General features: G+C 37.8%; 1 protein-coding gene across 2 annotated transcripts in view; it reads left to right on the top strand.

The window, feature by feature from the left end:
* POLA1 (DNA polymerase alpha 1, catalytic subunit) overlaps positions 1 to 18584 on the top strand; it is a 215053-nt gene that overhangs the window by 129572 nt on the left and 66897 nt on the right. The gene's annotated exons all lie outside the window — the stretch shown is intronic.

Raw genomic sequence — 18584 nt, 5'->3', positions numbered from 1 at the left:
TTGCTTGCTGTGTCTGTCATCGGTGTATAAGCAACAGAAAAGTCTTTTCCCCATTCTCAGATATTTTTAGTTCAATGAGTTTGTGACAGACCTGTATTTCTTTTGAGTTGGCTTTTTTTTTTTTTTTTTTTCTTTTTAGTGCTTACACAGGAGCATCAGTTGGCTAAGGTCCATCTGGCTAGTTTAGTTGGTGTCTAGAATAGTTTAGGTTGAAGAAACTCCTGGATATGTTCTGGCCCAGCCATTGCACTCAGGGCAGGTTCAACCTTGATGTTAGGTCAGGTTGTTCAGGGAGGTTCTGCAACCTATCTAAGCAAGACCACTGTAGGTGCAGACAGATCAATTTTGTGCAGGTTTTTTTTTCTACTCTTAACATGTTCGAATTCCTCCCGAGTAGTCATGCAACCAGTTCCAAATGGTCATGTCCACTTCTGTGATAAAGGAGTAGTACTGACTGGCTTCACATCAGTCCATTTGGAAATATTTTAAAGTCTGGTTTATGTAATTTGTTTCTGTCCGTATGAGTTGATTTAAGTTGTTGTATTTCTGTACCAGGGAGGGAATTGGCTGCATTTCTGGGACCTTTCAGTTTGAGGCTCAGCAAAAACGGTAGCTATTCAATTGCACTGATTTGGTCTTTGCTGCTGCTACCATGGCTGCTATTACTTCTTAAAAAAAGTTTTCAAAACTTACATCAATGTAATACGAGGTAAAGCTTAAGTTTTAAAACACTGCAACATTATAGGTGACTGGCTTGCCATTTTGTATGCCAAATCTGTCTAAAGCTGAGTTGTAGCTGAAATTTTAACATAAAATGGATTAGCATTTTTTTCAAGATAAAGGAAAACCTGTTGTTCCTATCTTAAACTAATCCACAACAGCTATTCTGAGATGCTGCTGTTCCTTTCTGGCTTCACTTGCATGCTTGAGATCTAGCAGATCAGCTTAGATTTTTGAGTACTTTCTGTTTGTATTGGGTCTGGCCGAGCCCCACAGCAGCCCTCACAGCACTGTGCTTGTGTTGGTAGCTAGAAAGGTGCTGATAACACACCAGTGATTTGGCTGCTGCTGAGCAGCGCTCGCACAGCACCAAGGCTGTCTCTCCAGCCTTCCCTCCCATCAGTAGGCTGGGGGTGGGCAAGATCTTGCGAGGGGACACAGCCAGGACAGCTGACCCAAACTGACCAAGGGGATATTCTATACCATATGGTGTCTGCTCAGCAACAAAAGCTAAGAGAAAGGAGGAGGAAGTGGGAAGCATTTGTTGTTTATGATGTTTGCCTTCCTGAGGAACCACTACGCGTACTGAAGCCCAGCTTCCTGGGAAGTGGCCAAACATTGCCTGCAGGTGGGAAGTAGAGAATAACATCTTTTGTTGTCCTTTGCTTCTGTGTGTGCAACTTTTGCTTTTGCTTCATTAAACTGCCTTTATCTTGACCCACAAGGGGGTTTTTTGGTCTTATTTTCTCCCCCTGCCCCATTCTGCTGAGAAGGGGAGTGATGGAGCAGCTTGGTGGGCACCTGGCAGGCAGCCAAGATCAACCCACCACACTGTTCTTCATGGCAAGTAGTCAATATGCTCAATTATATAAGCCCTTGAAAAACTTAATAGCAAAGGCTATAAACTCTGTCTCTCAAAATTCCACCCCCCTCTGACTTTTCTTGTCACGATCTCTGGTCTGCATCTGGACAGTGTGCCATGTATGGAAATTTTCCCTCAAAAGATGTTATTAACATGGAGATTGCTATGGCATGGGTATCAGATGTTGCTGAAGAAATTGCTCTCTCCTAAAGAAATGAAGAACTATTCAATCTGACTGTAGTGGGAAAGGTAAACTAAGTCAAGGCTGGGGGGAGGCAGAACAAGTGCTCTTTTCCCAAAAAGGATAGGCAGGTCTAAGGGAAAGTTTGAGAGAGACCCAAGAGGACTGCAGGAAAGAGCTGTGGGCACGTGTTGAAAGTAGTTACATTTCTGTGGTGGTGTAGCCGAAGGGAGGCTAATGAGTAAGCAAGCCTGACCATCTCAGAATGCTTACCAGAAGGTTTTTTGAGACTTTTGAGTGTCTTGCTTGATGCTCAGTTCAATTGAATAACAGCAGCAGGAAGAAAATTGAGTCATTTAAGGTGGAGTTAAATAGAGCAGTATATCTTTATTGTCTCAGAATAAAGTATGCTACAGATATATTTTAATTATTCAAAATCAAAGTGTTATAAAACCTGAAGTTGCAGTTGAAGTGTACACATCTTGATATATGAACCTGCCTAGTGTGGTCCAGCGAGCAGCTACATTTATGCACAGTAGTGGTTGTCTGAGGGGGAATGAATGGGAAAGGGGAAAATCTGATGTAATGTAAATCAGTTTAATTGAAGCCCACAGGCATGAAAGTTCTTGAATTATAATCACTTGCTATAGCGTGATAATTGCAGTAAATGCAGTGTTAAACAAGTTGTTCAGGTGACCTTGTCATACTTGAAATGCAGGTGGTATTGGTATTATGTGCTTTTGTTATTAATAAAATGTTAGCCAATAATAAATTCCTGGCAGATACATATCCTTCCAGATATGCTCTTGCAATGTGGACATGGTAGTATGTACCATGATAATTCTAATTAAAGATTCCTTTAAAACAGTGCCAAATTGGTTTCTCATTGATTCCACCTTCTGTATTTTCTCTCTCTTATAGAATCATTAAGCGATGATAGACATCTCTTTGACCAGAAAAATTATTGCTTTGAAGTGTTTACATTTGGCTGTAAGGAAGAGTGTATATTTCACCCTTCCTTCCTCTTTTCTACTGGTTGTCTTTTGTCATCCTATGAAAATCCATCTAGATTTGCTAATTCTGTAAACATTTAAGAAAGTTTTTTAGTATGGAGCAGGAGATAGGCATGATTTAAAACACAAAACAAAACCAACAAAACCAAAAAAACCCCACCCAACCCAAAATGAAAAAACAAAAAGCCAAACATAACCCCACCAAGTATGATTGCAAGAATCGAGTACAGGTGAGTAAAGAGACTAGCACTGGCATATGAGACTGGAGCTGGACCTGGGCAGATATAGAGGAAACTAAAAGCAAAGAAGCTGAATGGAGTGGAATTGGCTGAATAAGAATATTCAAATGTGGTATCTGTCGGATAAGCACCTAGCTGGGCATGTGTGCTTGAAATAGCATGAGGAGGCAGGCATGGATGAAGATTGCCTGTGAAAATTTGGACAAGAAAAGCAAGCAACTGTATTTGAGTATGATTGCTCTAATAAGAAAAGGATGAGAAAATACTTCAGTCTTTGCCTGCCTCTGCTATTGACAAATACTGGGCAAAATGTGGCTTGCAGAGGAGGTGGAAATTCACTGTTATTATGGGTTACTCTATTTCAAGCAGCAAAATCTGTGAATTCCTTTAAACTCTATTTTGAAGAATGGGCAGAAAGATGGAATTTGTTATTTTTTTTTTAATTTAAATATAGAAGAGGGATTCTGATTCCTAGGAAGAATACTGCTTACTTAAGTTTAATCCAGGTCATTTATGTATGATGTTATCCCATTCTGTCTTTTTTGCAGTACATAGCAGCCTATAGGTTGGACAGCGCTCATTAGCAGCTGGTCTGTATTTGTTTCTACCCATTGCTTAGTGGATGCCCTTTACCTTACTAAGTACACTCTCTGAAACTTTGTGTAGAATTATTTATCTTTCTCATGGAGTTTTCTGTGGCACACTTCACAGTAGGATCAAGTGGCTCTTAAAGAACATCTTTACAAGAGCTGTGTAAAGCAAGGAGGCAAATTAATATTTTTATTTTGCAGAGAAATGAGGCATAGGAGAATGAACATCAAATGTGTCTGTAAGTTTTGGTGCCTAATTTGTGAAGCAAGGAACCTGATTTTTTAGGATGCATGGTAGTGTGTAACTGCCTGAAGCACAGCTTTCAGGTTACGGTTGGGTCCCCTCAAACTTCAGCAGTGTAGACCTTCAGATTTCACTGGAAAAAAAATGATTCCTCAGGTGATCGTTACTTGTGAGTCCTTTCAGTAATCTGGAAGTGGCTTGTCCAGCAGCATGGAGAATCTGTATAGCAGAGACGGTAACGCGTTTCAGCTCCCTGGGGCCAGATTCAGTTGCCTTTAGCACTTTGTTTTCATTTCTTCCATTTTACTACACGCTGTCCAGTGTTCACAATACGTAGGCATGCAGCAGTCACCTTGTTTACTTCGCAAGCCTGTTTTATCCTAATGGTAATCTAGTCCTTTAATGAGAATTAAAATACAGATGTGGTCCTTTAACTGTAAATTGACGTGCGATTTGTATGTACAGGGAACTGAAATGAGGATTACACCAGCTTCTGATTGCATGCTTCTTGCAGCTTAATGTATTTTTCATGTACTCTCTATGTGAACATCCATTGCTAAAAGGTGTCATTGCATTTTATAGGAACCATATGCATACATCTGATGGCAGAATTTGGCCTATGTAGAGATATAACTTGTTTTTATTAAGGGTATAATGAAAATTAAGCTCTCAGCCATTTAGTTAGTTCACTGTGGCATAATAAATGTTTCGGCACTGTACTCATGCTCCGGTAATATACAACACACAATTTCTTGTGAAGTCAATTAGTAACATGTATTAGACGTTTTTCAGCAGTTTTTTTCTTAGGCAAAATTATTTCTATGTATTTGTAACATATTTCTGAAGTAATTGGTTTGAATGTGGTTTCTTGAAGTCTTAATAGAACTGTAACAATAAGTTATTTACAATTATAAAGAAAATAAGTTTAAAGTCATCATTTATTAAGTATATAATACTATTCATAGGTAAATGTTTTAATACAGTAGGTATTCTGTTAGAAACCACCTGATCTGATAACGTTAAGAAATTTCTTTTTAAGCAGTTGCTTTCTCTCTATTTTGGATTTTAATCATGACTTAAGCTTTCATGTCTTACTAATGCTGCTAGTGAGAGAACTTGAGCACTAAATAGTTTACTTAATTATCCACTATTCAACAGTTGCTAGTATTTGAGGGGGGGGGGGGGGAGTGGAAATTACAAAAAAATGCCATCTCATCTTTAGGTCTGCTATGAACAGAAAAAGCAAAGGCAGATAAGATGACTGCAGCTACCCTGTCTGCTTGGCACCGTCTTCCTCCTCCTCCCTCTCTCTCTCACTTTCAGTTTTCAGTGTAATGAAGAACAGGAGAACAATATTCTGTAATTAAGGATTCCATTAAGTTGAAGAAAAGAGCAAATGGAGTTGTTTGTTCTCCTAGCTGAAAAAATTTGTCTGGGGTGGGGGTTAGTGGTAGTAGTGTAGAAAGAGAGAGAGGTGGGTGGAGAGATTAAGTCAGGGCTGTTTGTTGAATATACTGTTAAGGACTGTTACCATCCTAATTAATCAAGTTAGAAATTACAGCTGTAGTCGGTTTCCCCCCAATTCTTGTTATCAATTTTCTTCTCTTTTGAGACAAAGCAAATATAAATTTTGTGTTCATTTGTCATTCGTTCTTTGACTTCAGCATCTCTGAAAATAACAATGTAGCACAAAAGACCAGTATTTACCTAGTTGTAATGTGGGTTGCCATGGTGTTTTGCAAATTATTGCAATTATGTTCACCATGCGAGTCGCCCTTGGTAACTGGCGAAAAAACTGATAATCCTGTTTTGAACAAAAGGTCAAATTGCTGAATAGAAAGTCTTGATTAACTAAAAGATGTACAAAGTGGAATTATTTCCTACCATTCAGAAATAGTTCTTGATCGGGTTTGGGGGAGGGGGTGAGTAAGTACATCTGATTACTGAAGTACAAAGCATTGAAAGGATGTTGTCTTGAGCCTTTCATGTAGTCTTAATGGTGGCTTTTTTGTCAAATTTACCCATTTGCGGCATTGAAAGAGGCAGCTGCATTTAAGCTTGAGAGATGGTGCTTTTTCAAGAGTTCAGTGCATGGAAAGTTCTCAGCAGTATCTGCAGTTTACTATTAGACCTTCAGCTATTAAAACTGATGTGCTGCATTTGAGCCCATAGCTCTTGGTGCTTGTAAAACCCTCTGACTGATGATCTAATAAAGTGCTCTTACCGGACAATCTCTGATCAGATACTTTAGAAAAAAATAAAAAAAAATAATAACCACAGCTCTGAAAAGGATGGGGGTAAAAAAACCACATGGCTACACTGAAAAGTTTGCTTTTGTAATCTGCAGTGGAAATATTAGTAAATACAACTTTATTTTCAGTTTAAGTACTTGAAAGGGCCGATGTATTTCTCCAGAAATCATTTTTATTTACAGTTAAAAAAGTAAAAATCAACCTGAAAATGCTAAAATTTCTTCATAATCACCAGCCTCAACAATTGCATACAAATACTTGGAGGGAAGGATCCTCTTCCCGTTGTCATATTCAAAACACTGTGATGGATTTCCTGCACTTTAATGCTGTGAATTTCCTTTCCTCTTTCCTATTTTTTCTTATTGGGGGCAGGGGGCGAGGGAAGAGGTGAGGAGGATTAAGGGGTTTTCTTTTTTAATTATTCTACTTTTTGTTTTTAAATAGCTACCTGGAAATTAATTCTTAAAAGTTTGGAGAGCCTGTGTGAGAGCAGCATGAAAGCAAAGTAAACCTTAACAAGTTTGTGGGTTTACATTCTGCATCACCTAGCAACCCCCCGGCTCAGCCAGTTCTCTTGTCTGCCCCCAGTCCTGTTTACAGACCATTCAGACTGCTCTTCGAAACCATGAAAGATATTCAGTTTCATTAGTGCCATTCTCAAGGAGAAAATAATTAAACTTAAATGAACAAACACTGCTTAGTGATGCTTTAAACTTTTCTAGTTTAAGGTGACCAGACCATTGAGACCACTTTCTCTGCCATTACCTTTAACTCCTTTGAGCTCCTTTAAACTTACGTATCTATGTATTTATGTGCATTATCATTTTTAAAGTTTTCACAACTGTATTAACTCCTTCAGTATTTAGAAATATTCATAACCATATTACAAAGATATATGTTTCACATAAACAATCTTTTTGTCTCTTGAACTTGAAATGTATACTTGAGTTGACAAACCTTACTGTTACTGCCATATACATGCGTAAAATCTGTGTGTTCTGTATTACATCTAGTGTCATATTGAACTTCCTGCAAGACAAGTCTGTGACAGAGGAAAAAATTAAAGGACTGTACAAATGTTGATGGGAGAGGGAAGAGTGGAAGAAGAGGCTGGGGGGTGGGGGGAGAGTAGAGTGTTTTTAGCTTTCTGACCAAAGCAGAAGCATGGGTTTGAAGAAATCTGGAGTTCTTGCTGTTTGTATGTTGCTAGATTCTTTAACAAGCAATACACGGATGAGCTGTATGAGCTTTTTGTGGTTAGTTGACAGACAAATCAGAATTTGTTCTGAAGCAAGGTACTGCATGTTGTGACCTATTGTAGCCTAAGAATGTGGCTTGCTTTGAGTTGTATGAATAGGGAGAATATTTTGCAGAATGGACTTGAGTATCCTTCTAGAAGTTTTAGCTCTCCATACAGAAATATATAAGACATCTTTCACTGATCCTTTTCTCAATGTAGTTTTCCATATGTAGTCATTTTAAGTTATGTCTTCTCCCAGCTGCTTGCTTGAAATCCAGTTTAGCTGTTTTCAGATTGTCTTACATGAAATAGTTGGTAATTGCTGTTCACTTTGTGAGCAGTATGAACACTTGTGCCCTACTTATTAATGTTTTAGGCACGTATTTTGGTGCCTAGAACCTTATTTTACTGAGGATAAGAAGACCAAGGTATTGGCTTTGATGTGAAGTAAAGCAGAACATACTTGCTAATTTAGTTTATAATGTACAACTGTTAAGGTGGGAATTTGTCCACTTGTGGTGCTATTACATGTGTTTAAGTGAGGGCCACTGTTTGCATCAAACCTATCATAAAGGTTTGGAGTGCTCTATTATCCTTTCAGCAGGCTGATGATAGAGCCTCGTCTTTGCACAAATGAGATCAATAAGTTTGAAATAACTTGTATGAAATGACATGACTGTACATTTAAAGATGTCTTACTTTTTTAAAAAAATCAATTTTTAATAATATGTAAAACTCTTACATTGACATACAAGATATTTTTCACTTCTGTCTTGTTTGATAGTTTTGTTTAAAACATTTTTTACATTAGCTTGAACATTTGGGTTCTTTTTAGGGGGGTAGAGTGTATTTCTTGCTTCTGTTATCTCTTGCTTTCACACACACACACATGCCCCAAGACTTTTTAATGGTCAAACTGGTGTGACAGTTACTGCTGAGAGTGATATTTTCTAGAGATTAATGAAGTTTTCTTTCAGTCTTGAGTAGTTTCTTTCAAAAAGATTTTCAGTTCTGTTGTTCTAGTATCATCAGCCTTTTCAAGGTAGAAGGACATTTTGTGTTCTTCTGAGAAACTTAGGTAGTATTGATTTCCTATCATGCTTTCTTTAAGGTAGCAAGTTAGTGTAGCTACCTTGCCCCCAGTTACACAGTTTGTCTAGTTGCTTTGAACCGTCGCAATCTGGTCCTTCGTGTGGCTCCTGTTGACTCCAGTTGCCTTTGAGTCAGTTTGGGCTGGCAGCTTTCCAGTGGGGAACTGAGGCAACAGATACAAGTGTCTCTGAGAACAGGAGCTTTCAATAGATAGTATTTTGGAGAGGGTGTCCTTCTCTTTTACCAGCAGTACTGTCTCATTGGGCAGTAAAGCAATCATTTGCCTTCCACTAGGAAGTTATTGGCCAAGACGCTTCAATTTGATAACATCCTTTAGTGTGGTTCCAGTGGTAATAACGCTGGATATAAGACCAACCATCTCCAGGTTCTGTACTGCTTTCAAGTAGTACACTTTAACAGCATTTCATATTGCCTTGTTAATATTCTTTGCTTTTAAGAGACAGTTTTGTATTTTTCCTGAAAGATTGCATCTATATATTAATCATTCTGGATAAGGCTGAATTCAAGAGGAGCAGAATGAACCATCCAGGAAAGGAATTTCCTTTCTTTATAAGAGTTTTTTGTCCACTCCATCCCACAGCTGAATTCAGATCAGGTATATAGGCCAAAACTCAAGAAGCTCTGAAAATGAGGAAGTGCTCTGAAAAGAAATTGAAATCGTATCTTCAACTTCCATTGAAGTGAGGCAGCATGAAATGGAGTGTGAACTGCCTGGTTCCTGTTTACTTTTTCACCTAAATGGGATGGTCAGGTAGCATCAGAATCTAAAAATACTCATACTGGGAAATGTAACCTGTTTTTTCTGGATGAGGAGCTGGCTGCAATATTTATTGTATAGAAAAAGAAAAATTAATGTGAAGTCAGTGGCCAAGAGTGAGTTGATAAAATAGTTCCTCATCTTTACTTGTGATCCAAATAGTCATATACCACACTGGATCTATAATCAGGTCTCTTAATGCTCTATAGTTAGCTTTACGTATAAATTTCAGGAACAAATTTCAGTCATCATTACTATAATAGTTACTAAAACTGTTTGCATTGTTTCTTGGATTTTAAAGCCAAATGTACACAACTCCTAACAAAATACCAGAGAACACAGAATAAACATTCCCTGGGTAAGGGTTTTAAGATGTAGGATAAATTTATAAAGGAATTTATGTAAACCTAAGATGCTTCACCACTCTGAGCATCTGCTGCAATATCTTCCCCTTCAGCTAGAACAAGCTTGCCAGCATGTTTGAGATGGTACCTATCCCACTCAAAATAAAAAGACAGAAGCTCTAGTCAGCCAGCATCAGTAATAGACTCTTAACCCAGCTCCTTTTATGAAATAATTTATTTGAAGAGTCTGTGAAAATATCAAAGGCATTTATTATTGTGAGGTAATTAAATGTTACAGTTAGGATGGCAGTATAAAGCCTTAAAATATCCTCAAAGGTCATCAACTTTGAGTATAAATATGTTATATAACTTAGTTTTAAGATATTTTTTAGATTTATTAATTTGAATAATTTGATAATTGATTTAAAGTTTCAATTATGCCTGGCAGTTCAAGCGAACTTGCACATACTCTTCATTGTGAAATTCTTCTACATTTTGAAATTCTAGGATGAAATTTGGACATATCTTTTCTCTAGTAAGGGATCTTTTGAACCTAACATTAGGGCTTCTGACCCAGTACAATTTGATCTCTTTGTGGTAATGTATTAAAGAAGTGGAGAGCTTTTCCAGTAATTTCTTGTTGAAATTTTGACAAAGTGGAAAAAAGTTTGGAATGACTAGTGTATTGATAACAATTAATATACGTAAACTACTTTAAGATTTAGAGATGTCTGAACCTACTTATTGAAGAGGCATTGCAGGTCCCCTAGATTTCCTTCAAAGATAAATGATCTTTCTCATGGTCTCACAAATACATTATTTTATTAGTGCTTGGTGTCTGGTTTGCTTGTGGGATATCAAGCTTTGCAGGGTCCTGAAGAAGTTGCTGACCCAGAATTCTGCATCAATGATTGCTTCTGACTCCATTACTCTGGATTTTAGGGTTGATTTGTGTGATTCTTGTCAAGAGAGTATGCTGGTTCATTCCTTATCATGGATATCATCATTGATAGGAAGAATGTCAAACTAGGTGGGATGCTACATCTGTGAAGCTGCAGGCCCACCTTCAATTTCCAGAGCTAACTTTGGTAGTAGTCTTTTATAGAGCTAAAAAAAAGTCTGTTCCCTCTGGGAAGTTGGTGGTTGCATGATTTTTTATAAGGGCTTCATTTCTGATGGTGGTCATTTTGCTGGGGGATGAGGAAGGAAGGAAGGAAGGAAGCCTGATGGTTCATTTTCTATATATAGTGATCTTCTGTGACAAGGTATTCTTTTTGTTTTCCCTCAAATTTCTTTCTGGCAAAATTATCTCCAGATATCACCATGATGAAGAATTTACTTGTCTTTTCTTTCCCCTGCCCAAACAGGGTGGGTGACCAAGAGGTAGGGTTTTTGATATCACGAGATGTTCCTTTCATATGTTGATCCAGTCTTTTATAAGTTCAGATGGTTCCGTCTCCAGGCTGTTCCTATTAGTACTGACGAGTTCCAAAGGAATGGCTGTCTCTGCTCAGGCTGTCTAGGAGATGCATAGACTTGTCAGATGTCTTAAGATATCGCCTGTGTGGAGCCGTCCTGATCAAAGTGTTCTCCACTGAGTCTACATTGCTAGTCTCACTGATAAATTACTCCATCCATAAGACTGATCAAGGAGCTGTCTGATGTATCTTTTGTACTAGCTTTGGAAGGACAACCAGGATGAAGCAGCTGCAGAAGGTATATGAAGCAGGCAGGCACCATGATACCACCAAGAGTTACTTTTCCTGCAGATGAGAAGTGTGCTTCTGATTATGCCAATCCTAGCCTCATCAAGTCCTCCATCTTGACAAACCCTTTCAAAAATTCAGTGAGTCTGTCCCTTTCTTGTGTCTAGCAGCAGTAGAATTGGTTTCTTTATAAGAGGGGTCTTCTGAGGATTTTACCAGGCACATTTCCCCATTAAAAACTGTGATGTTGCCAGTGGAACCTGAGTTATGCTGGACTTCACATCACTAAATGGGTAAAGCTTCCCGTGTGAAATCTCATTTCACTACTTATGATAGCATCGCTGACCTGAGGGGATTTCTTCTTGGGATTGTAGCAGTGGCAGGTAGATGTCACTCAAGTCTGTGCTGTCTCCTGAAATTCCAGTGTATGACACTAGTTCTCACAGTGTCATTCAGATTTTCATTGCTGCTGAGATCTCACCAAGGTGGTGTGAGTGCATTGGATCAAGTCAGTGTTATTACTAGAGTATTTCTTTGTTCTGAGCAGGCAAAAAAGCAGATTTGAAGTTGAAATTACTTAAAAGTAATCAGGCTTCTGGTGCACAGCAGAAAAACTTTCCTAACTTTAAAGCAAGCAATAGCTCATCTTTAAGTTGATATTGATGCCACCTATGGTGTTTCAAATGTAAAGTTGTGCTGTAGTTCTCAAAAGGTGTAGCTACTACTAGGAGTCAAAACACTTGTCAAAGGATGTGCAAACAGAGATTTTGGCTCAAATTCTAATTCCTGGGATGCTGTATACTACTGAGGATCATTTGTCTGTCTGCTCCCCCAAACAATTCAGATATTTACAGAAGGCACAGGTGGAACAGGGAGAACACACCTGTGATGTAGAACAGTTATTGCAGGTGGAACTGGTAACTTTCAGGTCACTGAGTCAAGTCCACTGTTGCCACAAGAAACTTCATATAAAATATTTCATAAAATCATCTCTCTTTTAACATTGCATGGGGGTATCAGTAGATTGGATAGTTTACCCAGTAATGCAGTATGTGGAACCTCATCCTTCCAGGGTTTTAAAGCCACTTCAACCAGATTTGTCTTGTTAGGCAACGCTACCCATAATAATGACATTGGCAGGAAAATGGGGTTTGAAGCTTCTGGTCTTGGAATTAGTGGAAATAATATGCTTTTGTAAGAGCAGTCTGCAAGGGGAGGTCAGTTTGAAGTTAGAGTGGCTTGATTAGTAACTCACAATGATGCCTGAATCAGAATTTTTTTGTTGTGTTCTCTCTCACATTTAGCCTTCCAAAAGCTGATTTGCTGATCAGTGACATGAACAGCAGGCAAGCTTATGCTGGTTGACTAGGAAAGCGTGTCCAGGTTGTGTTCCTACACTTCCCTTCTGGCAAGTATGATGATATAAGGTGATAATTTCAGCTCTGCAGTGAGGAAGCCATGGATTGTGGATCCAGTGTGCTTGAGTTTAGGTATCTCAGCCATCTGGAGGTTGAACATCATCCACCAAGATCCCATTTCCAAAAATCCACGTTAAGATTGTTTTCAATGGAGAGTAAGATTGTAGAGAAGCAAGCACTAATGACATTTTAAATTCAACTCCTAAGTGACTGATAGCGGCCTCTGAATAGTTTTCAGTGTTTGCAGCTTTTTTTCTTTTTACTTTTACTTTCACGTTTTCATTCCATGTGAACTTTTAAAGCATTGTAGTCAGCATCCAGACTGTCTGAAGACAGGAAGAGATACAGAACTGAAGTGTCATAGACAAGCACATCCAGTCCTCTACTGTGGCAGGCAACCAAGCTACATTGTGAAATGTAATTTGTAAAAACTATTAAAATAAAGCTGAATAAATGCATGTTGTTGACTCCTGCAACTTCTGTTTGAAAGGCTGTTCCAAAACCACTTGCCTCTGTATTTTGGGGTAATATTTATAATGCTTGTTGATCACTAGAATGTGAGAGGCTAATTCTCAAGAACAGACTTACAAAGAAAGAAAATTACTTTTGACTTGCAAATTTCTCCCCATTAGCTACAGTTTGTGGACATAGTGCTCTTCAGGGATTTTCTTTTATATTGTGCATTTACTTCAGGGGTTTTTTTGCATACATTTTTTATATTTATAAATGAACTAAGCATTTGTAGACAGAATGTTTGGAAATGCTAGTTGCCTTTTTTTTTTCCCCCTATCAACTTGTATTTCATTTCCCACAGTGTTGCAGATACCCAAGTAGAACAAACCCGAAGGTTTCCTATTACGATTTTGTTTGATCTATTGCAAATAAATTTACAGACTCAGTGATAGCTGCTGGGAAATGAAGGATTGGTTTTGTTTGGTCAGTGAAGATGACAGGCATGGATCAAATAAGGGTTAACAATAACGCACTTGAACAAATTGAATCAGAACATAATGCATGTATTGAAATTGATTACAACATGCACGTCCATGGAAAAGTTTTTTGTTTAAAATAAATCAAGGCTATGGCTTAATTATTAAAGCAAAACAAGAGACATAAAGAGCTACATGTTTCTGATACTGCTTTTTTCAGAAATAACTCCCTTCACACAGTTATCTACATGTTTAATTTCCATGCATAATAGCAACAGTTATTGTTGTCATTTGTTAAGAGAGATTAACAGATACGAAGTACAAACAAAAGCAAATAAGGCCTGAATAGAGAGGTGACAAAGAAGAAAAGACCTCTTTAATGTTAATTATAACTGGTAGGAAGTCTACACAAGTGACATTAATTGTTTTCTATATGAATTGAAGGGACATGTAGTTAGTATCATGTTTGGGTTTTTTATTGTAGGCAACAACGTAGATCTTTTTTAAAATAAAGTTTGTTGAGTTTATTACACTGTTCAGTGAAAGTTGTATGTTTTGACCTTTATTTGTTAGTAGCTGAAAACAAGTATAATAGTAAGCTCTTGAATTTGAATGCTTATTTTATCCCAAGCTATTGGTTTTAGTTTAAGCAGGAGTTTTCAGTCTTTTTTCAACTGTATTTTGTGACTAGCAAAGATCAACATGTTCTGCAACAATAACTGCATTAGACAGAAACAATTGCATAAAGAAACTTGCTTCAGATATCATTATTCAGTGCTAGTTTGGGTGGACCATCTGTGCATTCCCTTATAAGACAACAGAAGCAGTACCTTGCAAGTGGTGTAGTCCTTTGTTTCTTAATTGTTAGCTAAAAATGCCAATAGGTGGCAGAAAACACACTGTTACTTTTATCATGCATTATTTTCATGGTTGTCTATTTTTGAGTGTTCTGCTCAGCTGAGGTTGGGATGCTGCTCCCATTCCAGGCTTTGTTTTTTCAGTTGCACTTGCATTCCTTAACTAAATACCATACTATCTGGCAGTTTCCATGCTTTGTTTTTCTAGTATAATACATTGTTTTAAAGTTCAAATGTAGTCATTTAATATGTTTTGAGTCATAAGTGTTCTCTTTGTGCACACAGAATCTTTTCATAGTTACAGCTGAAACAATTATGCTTTTAAATAGGAGGGTTTTGGAATGGGTGAGGACACCCTCCGTGCCTCCCCCTGCCTGGATGTGTATTTTAAGGCTCTGTTTGTGTCAGACTGCTCCCAGATGTCTCATAGGAAGGTAGATATGCCACATAATAAGCAAATACGGCATAAACAGCTTTCCACACAGAGCATAGGTTTTGTCTCTAAGAATTAATTTAATGGAAGATCTCTAACAATTCATTATCCTTTCCAGAAATGTTTTTGTGCTTTCCCTCACGGTGGCTCTAATGATATTTGCAGTATTCACATAAGTGAGTGCCTGAAGATCTCAGTGCTATCCTTGAGTAGCTTTTTTCAGTAGAAAATTATTCCATGTTTATTAAAACTGAGTTATTTAAAAAATGTGAGGCAATAGATTAGCACGTTCCTATTTTAGAAATAAATCTTAGGTTCAATTGCAAAACCAAAGCAAAGAACTAGCATTTGTAATTGAGGCTCATTTGTGTCTGCTGACTCCAGAATATACAAGGCAGGTGTTTATGTTAGGTCAGGTTCTAAATTAGAACTTCTTCTGGTGAAGCGCCTGCTGATGAATTAGCTCAGTCTTGTTGAACAGTGTCTAGCTTTCTAATGTCACTTGTGAAATGTTTGTCATAAGTAATGTATACGTGACAAGGATTGAGTGGTACTAGGACTGCTAGTGCAACAGTTGTGCAAGAGACCAAAATTAAATCCACCAAAGATTTCTGAGTTCTTGGAATTTTCTCACTCTGCAGTATTAAATACATAGTGATTTACATTGTTAATCTGTGTAACAATAAAACTCAAGGATAGTGATCAGATACATTGATCATACTGTTTCCAAAAAGCTTGCTCTGACAGTAGGTATACCCTTATTTTAAGAGAGTCTAGAGCAGTGTTTGCTCATCCCAAAATCTGTTTGGTGAATTGCTTTTTAGAGATACTTTTTTCTTCTTCCGCTTACTATAAGTGGATCATAGGGTGACTGGCTTAGATTGGGTGTCAGGCTTTTAGATATCCGAAGCTGGATCAAAATGAACCCTAACTGCATGCCTTAATGGACTCTCCATTTCTGCATTACGGACTGGAGCACACATTTTAGGTACTGTTATATACTGCTGTTGGCATGAAGTTCCCCACAAAGTTTTTCTAGTTTGCCTGCATGGGCATAAAAGCTCCTCCTTGCAAGAGCAACGGGAAGTGTTTTGATGGGCTTGGCACTGAGTGGGATTGATGTTGAGGATATAACACCATGGCTGGAGAACTGGTGAAAGAAGAGAGGTCTCCAGAATAAATGAAGTTATTTTAAAAGGATTTGAGGTTTCATCTTAAAAAAAAAAACAAAAACCCAAGAAAAAACGAAATCAGACTTCTAGCACTTTTGAAAAGATTATAGCGAATATATTTTTAAGTTGAAGAAAGGGTTAAAGCTGACAAACATGAAAGAACATAGTGTTCAGGTTATCCGATCCTTTAGAGAACAAGCTGCAAACCAACCAACCAACCAAAGACGTTTCCGCATACTCCAGTAAATGGTAGGAAAGAAATTGACAGAAATAAGTTTTTAAAAAAAACAACAAACACCAAACCTAAAGCTTTTAAAAGTAGACATTGTCAAATCTTATTTTAACAAGGTTTTGGAAAATGGAAAACTAAAGTTTATGTATTTCTTCACATGTAACTCAAATACCTTAACTTTAAACTAAGCTACTGACATAGTCATACAGAATCAGGACTGGATTACTGAGGTACAAAATACAGATTCAGCTTTGGCCATGCCAGTGAGAAAACTTAAGTCGTGTCTTACTAACAAATTTGCTTCACCAGCAAACCAGAATCTCCAGGCAATGAAAGCCAGAAAAGGTATACAGTTGCAGACTTTCATTATTGACTTGTAACCAATATGGTGATGGTGACAATAGTGCTCCAAGTGGAGCTGTGGAAACTGGAAGGGTAGGAAATGTGATAATTCGAAACCTGAGTTATCCCTGTGAAAAGTGGGTAGAAGCCATTGCCAGAGCGTAATGTTGGGACAGCTTGTTAAAGAGCCAGTGAGAAGGGAAGCAAGCAACTTTTTGATTTGTCTTCTGATTTGTAATACATCTGTCAAAGTACCAGGAATCCTGGTATGGTTAGGTTAAACTTCTTGGCAGGAGCAACAAAAACAAATTTTGGAAACAGAGGCAAATATAAACAGTCACTGTTCCCAGCAGAGACATTAACAGCTGATAATCTGAAATGCAGAGTTTGACAGTGCTGAGCTGCTCAGGGCTGCTAAAAGCAGGAACTGTTTGAGGAGAGTTGCAGAAAGACCTTGTGATACCAAGTTGACTTGACAGTTAACAATGGAAGACTGATTGCTGTGCCAAGTAATGTTAAGTGATGCAGATGCTAAAAAATCCATCTTAATTTTGCATACAATGTGTGTAGTGACTTACTGGTGAAAAATAAAATTACAATTCTTGGATAATAATAAATATCTTTCTGGAAATCACTGCTCAGTACTCAAATGCTCAGTAGTGCTTCAGGGAAACAGAACTTGAGGAAAGAAAGAAGCAGAGAACAAAATGGTAAATACCATCTCGTTTCTGTATAAATTCATGTTCATCTAGTATCCTGAATACAGCGTGCAATACTGGTTTCATCTCCCTCACCATTTGTCCCATTTTCTTCCACCCCCTCATTTCAAAAGGGACCTGGAAGAGATTCAGAGAATGGCAGCAAAGATGTGGAGTGGTTTTCATGCAAGCTGTGGTTTGGAAAAGAGTTTGCTTGCAGTTGATGTGATGGAGATCTATAAAATCATGAGTGGCATGGAAAAGGTGAATGCAGAATGATTGCTCCTAGTCTCTACTGATACAAAAACTAGAAGGCATTAAAAAAGTGTGTGTGTATGTGTGTGTTTTCAAGAAAAATAAGGTACTTTTTTGTATAGTGTGTAGTTGTTCTGCAGGCTGGTGCAGATGCTAAAAGTTTACATTTGTTCAGAAAGCACTTGAAGTTCATTGGGATGGGGGTAGTAACGCATCTGTCACCACTTTACATAGAGACAGTGATTCAGAAGGTCCTTGAGCTATTCCCCAAAGCTGGGAAAATCTTCTGGAAGACTTTTACTCTGTGCTTTCTTTTATGCTCTTCCTTAGATATCTGCTGTTGGTGGATTTTAGAGGTGAGGTGTGGCATTGGTTTAACCTATGGTTGAACCTGGTACAAAAGGAAAATTCTTAACCAATCCCAGAAGCATTGTTCCTTTCATTGTCTTAAGGGAAGCCTGTTGTGTTGTCTCCCTGAGCTGACATAGAGCAAGCAGGCTCAGATTTTATTTCATTTTAATGCACCAAAATGTTAGGTTTTCCTAAATGAGTCAGTTTATGTTGAAGTCTTCATAGCTTTCTATTTTAAAAATAACTTTAAAAAGAAGAAGAGAAAATAAAAGAAAACTTCTGGATGTCATCAGAAAACCTAAAAGTTCATAGTTTTTCCTCTCTAAAGCACAGGCAAGGAAATGGCACTTTACTTTAAAATTTAATTTGTTTCAGGTCTCTGGGGTGTCTTGCTGTTTGGTCTAAGTAATTGTATAAAATAATTCTGTTATGTGTTAATACTGTCTGAACTGGAGAGGTTTCAGTATATTTCAAGGAAGAGGTGACTGCAGTGTGCAGAATGTGGGAGTTTGAAGCAAGAAGATTTCAGCTTTGTTCTCCACCAATGACTGGGTTACCTTAACCAAGGACCTTCACCTCTTTATACATATTATAGTATCAGCTTCATGAGGGACGTTAAAGTTGGGATTTTTTTTT

The sequence above is a fragment of the Falco punctatus genome (genome assembly GCF_963210335.1).
Source record: "Falco punctatus genome assembly, chromosome: 2".
Classification (NCBI taxonomy): domain Eukaryota; kingdom Metazoa; phylum Chordata; class Aves; order Falconiformes; family Falconidae; genus Falco; species Falco punctatus.
Note: the sequence above shows the minus strand (reverse complement) of the source record. Positions and strands in the feature narration are given on the sequence as shown.